This window comes from Nelusetta ayraudi, unplaced genomic scaffold (assembly GCF_046127955.1).
Source record: "Nelusetta ayraudi isolate G7.1 ecotype Tasmania unplaced genomic scaffold, CSIRO-AGI_Nayr_v1 ptg000221l, whole genome shotgun sequence".
In the NCBI taxonomy this organism is placed as follows: Eukaryota; Metazoa; Chordata; class Actinopteri; order Tetraodontiformes; family Monacanthidae; genus Nelusetta; species Nelusetta ayraudi.
This window is the reverse complement of record NW_027466270.1, coordinates 433,404-442,952: the sequence shown is the minus strand read 5'-3', so window position 1 is coordinate 442,952 and position 9,549 is coordinate 433,404.

The following is a 9,549-nucleotide window of genomic DNA, read 5'->3' as shown; positions in this document are numbered from 1 at the left end:
TTATGATCTAAGTGTAAATTCTTTCTGCTTTGAATAAATAAAGCTTGAATATATTTTCTATTGTGTGCTATAGTAGCTGCCTTATCGGGAAAAAGGGGAAACCTTTTTTTTTCTGCTGATCATCAGTTATTATTAATATTTGACCTAATGTGGAAAAGAAAATAATGCAATGCTTGTTTGTTTTTTTTTAATAAACAAACAGTGTCGTGATGTTGTGAATTTTTAATTTTCTATGGGTAAATCAACGTTTTGTTTGTAATATAAACAAGCATTAGTCTCATGTGTATGTGCGTGTGTCTGTACGGGTGTTTATGGGTCTAATAAACGGCGTCCCTCGCAAAAAGTTTGTTGAACGCCTCGTTCCTCACGAAAATTAAGACTAAGCAACACTAGGTGTCGCCTTTGAGTCAGAAGCTGTTGTGCTGATATGGACAGGTGAAGGAGCAAAACAATGCAACTTCATTTAACTCCACTATGTGTGTACACTAATTATTTACAACAACTTTCAGTCAAATCTGTTTGTATATCTATTGATTCAGAAGATACAATGAAATGAGATTAAGAAAACTGACAATTCTCCATCGCCATCGGTTTTGGTTGACTGTCAGAACATATACATATACATATATATATATATATATATATATATATACATATACATATATATATATATATATATATATATATATATATATATATATGTATATATGTATATATATTTTATAGGCATGATGACAAGCAGAGGAGCAGTGTAATTCAATTTCTCTTACACCTTTTTGCACCATATAAGTACGTCAAATGGAGAAATTCAGCACAATCGACAGCAACTCAAAGCTGTTTCCTGTTCAGAAATACTTTGTATGCATCTCGAATTGACCGTGATTTAAAGAACTTGTTCTGCTTTTGTTTCCTCCCAATTACAACATTCGATCAGCGCACAAATTTTGAAAGTGGCTTTTTGTTTGCAGTTACGGAAGAATTATTTTCATTACTAGCGCCTCGTTGTCCATGAGATATATATATATATATATATTTTTTTTTGTTGATGATTCCGATGCTTCCATGCAAACACTATAAGTCAGTGTTTGTACTTCACTCAGTGGGTCTGTACCTTAAAAAAATCAAATGTGAAAAAATGTAGTATATATATATATATATATATATATGTGTATATATATGTGTATATATATATATATATATATATATATATATATATATATATATATATATATATATATATATATATATATATGTAAACACCAGTGACCTAAAGATATGAAACTTAAGTAGTTTTTATGCTTTCACCACTAGATGGCAGTACGGAAACGTTGAAAACGCCAACAGTGAAATTCCTCAATCGTGCAAATTGAGCCATTCAGAATATTTCATTGGGCTCTTTTGGAGTAGTTGAATGACTCCTTTACCATTTACTGGATAGTTCTACACAGTTTTAAAACTCTCTGGAATCAGTGGGAAAAACGTTTGCTATACGCTAATCTCAGCTCTTAAGAAACATTCTGCTGTTTCCCATGTGCAACATATTTAAAGTGAAGTAAAGTGACGCACACAACACATAAAGTTAGCCTTTAACTTTTTGAAGACATTTTTTGTTCTTTTTTTTTTAATTAGTTAGTTAATTTTCGTCGTGGATAGCTCAATCTAAATGTTACGGAAGCGCATTGCACTCACTTGGTAAAATGTGCACCTCATCTCGTAATTACGAGATCACGACATAATTGGAAACGTCTGTACATATTTTGTAATCAGTGGGCAGTGATTGGGGCTATCGCAGCTAGACTGCGATAACTACCTTCTCGGAAATACTTGCATTTCTTAAAACTGTGAATGGTATTAATATTAACATGTCAACACTGCGCAGGTCCGGAAGCACATCGCCAGATCCTCATCTCATAATTACGAGATCCTGAGCTCGGAATTACGAGATAAAGTGCCTTTTTTAAATCCATTTTTTTCTGGCTACATCTGCTTGGGAACTATGGCAAATCTTTCGCTTATATGCTTCCAAATACTATGGGTCAAAGGGCATGGTGGTGATGCCAGAAACTGCCGAGGTAATATTTTCAAGTTTATGGAATATAGTAAGTGAGTGAAACTCAAAAAACCCTGGAATCATTGTGTTGGCAGGTTTGACTGTAATCACGGCAGTGAGGGCATCACTGCCCTCTAGTGAAAACATGACGGCCGTATTGGAAACATTGATTTTTAGTTTTAGAATTGTTTTTTGTCCAGGTCCTTGCCATGTTGCCCCTGTTTTCGCCAAGTTGTTCAGTTATTTTCAGGTCTGTTGTTTCATATGTGTTTTTTTTTTTTTTTTTTGTTAAGTCTCCCCGTGTGATTTTTGTTCATAGCTTATCTTCATGGACACCCTAAGATTGTTTTTTGTTAATACCCCCCCGTCCCGACAGACGGGGCTAAATGTGACTTTTCTAGCCTGTTAAGCCATACATGGTGGTTTATTATTATTATTATAATTTTTTTACGGTCTCCGCCTTTTTCCCGCCAGTGTTTGTCGACTTTTAGTGTAGACACAGGGATCTTAGTTTGTGTAATTCCGTGCAGCAGTGCGATTAGAGGGCCTTTTGTCAGCGACTGCCTTCGTTCAGTCCAGTTGGAGTGTTTGCCCACGCCTCTTGTCGCAACTGACATTTCCCTCCATGTCTTTTGCTCCTCACATGCTGATGCAAACGAGCCTCATTTTGATTAAAGTTACATGCACAGCATAAAAAGGCTCGTTTTTTCCCTTCTGATTTTCATGCTAGCGCCACAAGACTTGCCTTAAACTAATTTATTAGCTGCATAGACAGAGACGGACTGAGCAAATTCAGAAACGAGTCCCCCAGTCAGTCTGTAGGGGGAGCTGAAAGACAGGCAACATCTTTCTCTGACCAGCACAAGCGCCTTTGGTTGTCATAAATTTAACGCTTCCATTTGACAAAAAAACAAACAAAAAAAGAAAAAACAAACAAAATAAATAAATAAATAAATAAGGGCATTTAGAAACTAACCGTTGACCATGGCCGAAATTTACGGAAGCGCATTGCATTCACAGGGTGGAAAAAAAGGGCATCAAAATACAGCATCACTGTTGCTGACAGTGATGCTATATTTGTTGTCCAGCAGGGGGAACCCGAGACCGCAGTTGCACCCCCCAGTTTTAGAAGTAGTCCTGGTATCCTAATGGGAGAGAGCCAGCAGGGTAACGTCCTTAATTACAGCACAAAGTTCAGACTTTATTTGCCCCCCCCCCCTCTCATTTGGCATCATCTCCGCGGGGATGCTTGACAATCAGACGAGACGGCTTATACTTATTAAGAGAGTAAAAATAAATAAAAAAAAAAAAAAAGGAAAAGGAAACGAATCTGGAGCCACAAACGCATAATGGTATTGGCCATATTTTTTTCTTAATGCACCTGTCAGGCACCAAACGTGCTGACACGAGGCTGGAGGTGTCGCAAAATCTGCAAGGCCAGCAATTTTCAAAACAAGGGTTAAAGCAGAGGAAGCGTACCAGAATTTCCCCATAACTGGGTTCACCGGTGCCGAAGCGACACTCACGACAGGAGCGAGAACGAGCGGGAGGCTCGACGGAGAGCAGAAGTAAAAAAAAAAGAAAAGAAAAAGAAGAAAAATAACGCTGATCCAGGCCCACTTCTGGTGCAAAGAGGCTTGAGGAAGGTCTTCCGAGAGGAAGCCAAGACCCCAGCAGTGCCCCTGCTCCCACTCACAACACATGTATGCACATATGCAGGTCCACCCACACGCGCACAACGTGGGCTTGTGCGGAGAGAAAAAATAAGGCAAAAAAAAAAAAAAAAAACGAAGCAGCATGTTCACTTTAAGTCAACACCGGCAGTAATTCAGACAATCATTTCCCACCACGTTTAAACACGAGCCACGCGAGATCTCGGGGGAGACGCGTTACAATCTCTGTGTCGTTACACAAACGAGCTGCCACGCCAGCGAGGCCTTTTTCTCGTGAACATTCGACTGGAGCGTTTTGAGAGACGTATTGTCTGTCAGGTTTTGGACTCTCGGCCGTGCCTTCTCTCTTGAATCCCTCTTTTTCCACAGAGTCTCCTGGCAGCGCAGCCGGAGGATGTATTATCACGCTCGTTCAAGTGAAGCTAAGAAAAGACCGTTTTTGATTTTGTCCTCGCGGCTTCCTGATGCTTCACCCTGAATACTTAATACCTCCCCGTGATTGATTTACACCCCGACATCCCGCCCCCCCCACCCCCCGAGTGCTTCTATTCTTAGACCAAAAAAATAATAATAAAGCATCTCAGTGACAAAACCATTTTCTTCTTTTTTTTTAATCCCCCCCCCCCCCCCTTCTCTTCTCTCTGCGAGGTTTGACACGAAGGGTAATTCAGTGAGCCACTGATCTCTGACATCCCATTTGTGTGACAGCTCCTAACACATGTGCGCCCACCAGCGACAAATGACGGCGGGGGGGCGGGGCTGCGGGGGGCATGCCGGGGATGAAAGAGGCAAACTGTCACCTCCCGGCACTGACGCAAGAAGTTGTCCCAGTGTGTTCATCCCACTTGCGGCTCGTTTTGGCCAGCGAGTGAACCCTCTTGCCTGGGGTGGTCGCCGGCGTTATCTGGTAGAACAGGCTCGTTATTGACAAGGTCGTGCGCCGTCTCTTCCCAATCCCAGCCTCGAAGGTGGACGTTGGACTCTCAGCCTCATTCAGGCGCAGCGCGGTTGAAAATATGTGGGAGGGCTTCGCCGCAGTCGTCGTCGTCGTCGTTGTTTTTGCTGCGGAGGCACCAAAGCGTTCCGAAATAACCCGAGAATTCAAACGGCGTTGTCAGGCGTCGTACGACAAAGGACGGCGCAGAGGCGGAAACCTTGACTTGATTATCATGGTGAATATTTGCATTTCAGGACAATTGTGCGACTCTTTTACCTCTCGGGGGAAAATGCATTTATGTGAGTGTATGTGCGTGCGTGCGTGCACGTGTGTGTGTGTGTGTGTGTGTGTGTGTGTGTGTGTGTCTCACGATCCTCGAGAGGACGATGTCGAGCCAGATCAACACCGCCGCTCTGATCCCAACAAGCGTTTGTCTTTTTCACACGACGGGATATTGATTAGCCAAGAAAGTAAACTCGGCTTCTCTCTCAGCGTGTTGGCCGTGACCAGCTGTCCTCCTTTTATTTCCTGCCCCCCCCCCCGCCCCACTTCACATCACGGAGGGCTGCAGAGGGGAACAAAGAGAAGAGAGAGCGGATGGATAGATCAACGCTCTGCACCTACACTCCGCAGGGGGAACTGTGTTTTGATGAGCTTCTGCCGCAAACATCGCGTGGTGCCGAAGCACCGGGGGAGGAGGGGGGCGGGGGGGGTTACTTTCATTCAAGCTGTCATTTTAATGCGGGAGCTCCTCCTCTTTTTTTTCTTCTTTTTTTTTCTTCGAAATATCACGCAGATTGCTGCTTATAGATTATCTCCATATCTGCATGATGTAGCAACGGCGCTTTCCCTCCCCTTTGCACGACGGCAATGACTTCAAATGCCAAACTCAGTCCGGCCTTCCAGAGGACAAAGGTTCTGCCATTTCTCTTTTTGCGCTCAGGGAAAACAATCCCCCAATTTCCCAGAGCAAATAATTCCTGGAAATGCTTTTAATCGCACGTGGTGATGTCGGCACGGAGCCGGTGCAGACAAATAAACAAACAAACAAACAAACAAAAAAAAGCTGTTTGTGAGTAAGACAGGAATTGTGAAGCTGGGTAAGTTCTGTGCTGAGCTGCAAAAAAATGCAAGTATTTGCGTGTTTGCCACAACGTCTTGTCTCATCAAAGCAAAACTCTGCAGTTTTGTGGGAAAATGATGAAGCAATCAACTTGCGAAAGTTGTTTTTCTGGAATTTACAAACACTCGTACGCTGGCACCAGCTGCTTTTGGAAACGTGGCTGGCGCAATGCAAAAGTCCATTATTAAATGAAAGCCGCTTCGTGGCCTCGGGGCCTCTGAGTAATCAATTAAAAAACCTCCGCTGTTTTTCCCAATTAGTTCAAAATTAAAATAACAAACCAACATTTGATTTGTATTGAAACAACCTCTGCAGTGTCATCTCCGTCTCAGGCTGCGAGGCTACGTGACTGAATTAAGTTCATTCTGTCTTTTCTTGCTTCTTACTTTTCGTTGCTTCTTTTATCTCAGGCAGATTTTTAAGGTTTTTATTTCCCTGACATGTCTTTCCCGGAGTGTCACATGATGTTGGTGTGTGACTTGTGCCTGTTGATAGTCCGCGAGCCCCGCTTCCTGATCTCTATGGCCTCCCTGATCCAGCGCTGATGCTTGTGTTCTTCGGTGCGGATGACTCCGCCTTCTCCCAGTCCGTAACGTGGTTTTCTCTTTTGCCGTGTTCGCTGATGGCTGACTTGTGGCGTCTACGTTGAGTCCATCGCATGACTGACCCATGACTGACCCATGACTGACCCATGACTCCGTGTGTGTGTGTGTTGCGGACCATCAACAGGGACGAGGGAGCATTCGCGCTCTCCTTACGGAAGAATACACTGAAATATGTCAGGTAAAAAAAAAAAAGCCTGTGTCTGAGAAAAAGTCTGAGATGAAAGAACCAACGAGAAGTAATGCTAAGCTCCTTGCTACCTGAAATATCTCAGATGGTTTTCTTGCGCGGTTGACAGTGTCGCCAGGAAGAATACACACATCAAGCCCCTTCCTTGAACACCTCTGCAAGACGCACAGAATTCAAACAGCTCTCAGGGGGTGTGTGGGGGGGGGATAAAAAGCCAAACAGTTTTTCTCTGTTGGAAACAAGCGGCACCTCCTCCTCGTCGTAATCCATCGGGCTAATTGGCGCCGTTTGAGGCAGAAGAAAACAATTAATTGCTAATTAAAACATTGGCATTGACCTTAATACTTTTGTCCCCCAAAAGTGAAACTCGACTTTTGCATGAGCTCGTAACAGCTGACATTCAGTGCCTCTGGGAGTGTTTGTGATTTTCAAAGTGCAACCATATGTCTCCTGATGGGACGTTATCCCCACTGGTTCGCCGTATCCCCCCCCACCTCCTCCAGAGAGTTTCGCAGGCACATCCAACCTCATTACAACAGCGGATGACATCACGGTTGTTGCTCTTTCTCCGAGGTGTTGCCAGGATCACTGAGACTCACGGGAGAGATGTTGTTGGCCAGTCGATATTCAGTTTTTTCCTCCTTTTTTTTTTTTTTTAAAGATGTGTTTATGCAGTAAGCAGTTACCGTTGCATCACATTAGACTTTCACATCAGAGATCGATATACTGGAGACAGTTTTTAAACTTATTTTTTTGACGTTAATCAAAGTTAATGTGTAAATGAGAACGATCCAATGCATTATCGAGGCTCAAAACCTCCACAGATTCTAATTCCATTCTTGTACACGAATGCCCGCGACACTTTTTAACGTCGTCAAATGTTGCATTGGTGGCATTATACAGCAGCTCAATGGGCATCATTTAGAATTGATTTTTCAAATACAACTGGAACAATAAGAAGAAATGCAGAATGCAAAACACTGAGCTTTAAGCTTCAACGGGTGCATTGACGGCTTCACTTTTACCAAAACCAGCGACGGACGCGTGAAATAGTATTCAACCCGACCCGTGAAGCACCCCATTCCAATCCGCTCCATGGCGCGTCAGGTCAGCGCCTCAAGCCGCCACCGTGAAAAACCGAAAACAAATGACAACACACAAGCGCTGATTGAAGCGATCCCAAATCTGGCTGAGCCGTTGGCCGGACCATAAGAAAATGTTTGCAGAGCCGGCGTGACTTTTAACCAGAGTGCCCCCTCAGGTTCAGTGCTTGGATTGGAGTGAAAGGTTGTCCATAAAATATGCATGTCACACCAGGGGCCTGCGGTGGAGGGGGGTGCGAGTGTGTGTTTACGTATGTGTGCGTCGAAATGTGTGTGTGTGTGTGTGTGTGTGTGTGTGTGTGTGTAGGGCTGTTTTTTTTCTCCCCTGCATGTGCTTGTGTGCCAGGCGGGTTGCTAATGGATTACTCTCAGAGGCGCGGAGGTGTCGTTTAAAATACAGTCACATACCGCCGGTAGATTTATGCTGTGGCCACACTGAAATACGATACGGCCGTGATTCCGAATGAAGACTGAATTTATTTTGTGCATTTCTCACGTTCGTGTGGACGTCTGAAACAAAATAAAAAGAAAGAAAAAAAAGAGGGATTTCCAAAAAGCACAAACCCGCATTTAATCTTCTCCAGAATTACACACACACACACACACACACACACACACCAAGTATATGATTCTACCCTGGTGGTTTGATCGTCTTGTCAGGGCCGCTCTTAAAATTTCATGGATTCCGCAACCAATCAGTTTAATTTATGGATAAACAGGCAGGCGGATGTGATGTGAGGAAGCCACGGCTACGGCAGTGCTCGGTAGAAGACCAAAGCGGGAAGATCCGACTGGCCCACTTGATCGTGAAGAACAGATAATTCGCCCAATCGGCTTCTGGGTTTTGCCTTCCTACGACCTCCTCACCTGATGGAGGTGGAGACCACTGCAGTACAGCTGCCGCCTCCACTTTGAAAACAGTTTAATCTGTATTTAATCCGGATTTGTTGATTTCAAAAATTAATTTAAACATCATTTATATATATAATATATATATATATATTTTTTTCTGCCTACGGTGCTGCAGAGCCAGCTGTAAACATATCCTGCATATCCATGACGATACCAGTATTTACTATGCTGGTTAACAAGTAAGCAAAAAAAAAAAAAAAAAAAAAGCATAGAGAATTAGCAGAATATCCATTGAAGTCTTAGTTTTGCAGGATGCAAAGCGACATGCCTGTCTGGGCTGCCGCAGACGCCACCCAACCACCTAAGCTGACGAGAGAGCACAAGACAGATGACGCCTCGTTGGCAGATGACAAGGACGACAGCTCATTTGAATAAGACTCGACATTGTTTGCGACTTTGAGATGCCTCAAAAAAAAAAAAAAAAAAAGAGAGAGAAAAAAGCCCAGCAAGCTTTGGAAGACTGATTTCCATCTCTTTATCTGATCTGAGCTGCAACAATGTCCTTATTTGCCCGGAAGTGAAATTTATAAATTGACTCAAGTCTGCAAAAACTGAAGGCGAGACGACGTCGCATTCCTCTGTTTTTGTGACTTTGCATCGACTCCCAGCGTGTTCTTGAATAAATTTGATGGAGTCGGCCGATTACTTTTTACGCCTCCCCGTGACATTGCTTGGGGCTGCTCTTCTTACAACTTTGTGTGACGCACGCTGGTGTTGGGGAAAGGTGCGCATGCCTCTAAATTGAAGAAAAGGACTTCATTCATTCATTCATTCATTTTCCATACCCGCTTAGTCCCGAGCTCGGGGTCCTGGGGGTTCTGCTGGAGCCTCTCCCAGCTGTCTTAGGGCGAAGGCAGGGTGACACCCTGGACCAGTGGCCAGTTCATCACAGGGCCACATAGAGACACACAACCATTCACACTCACATGCACACCTACGGACAATTTAGAGTCTTCAAT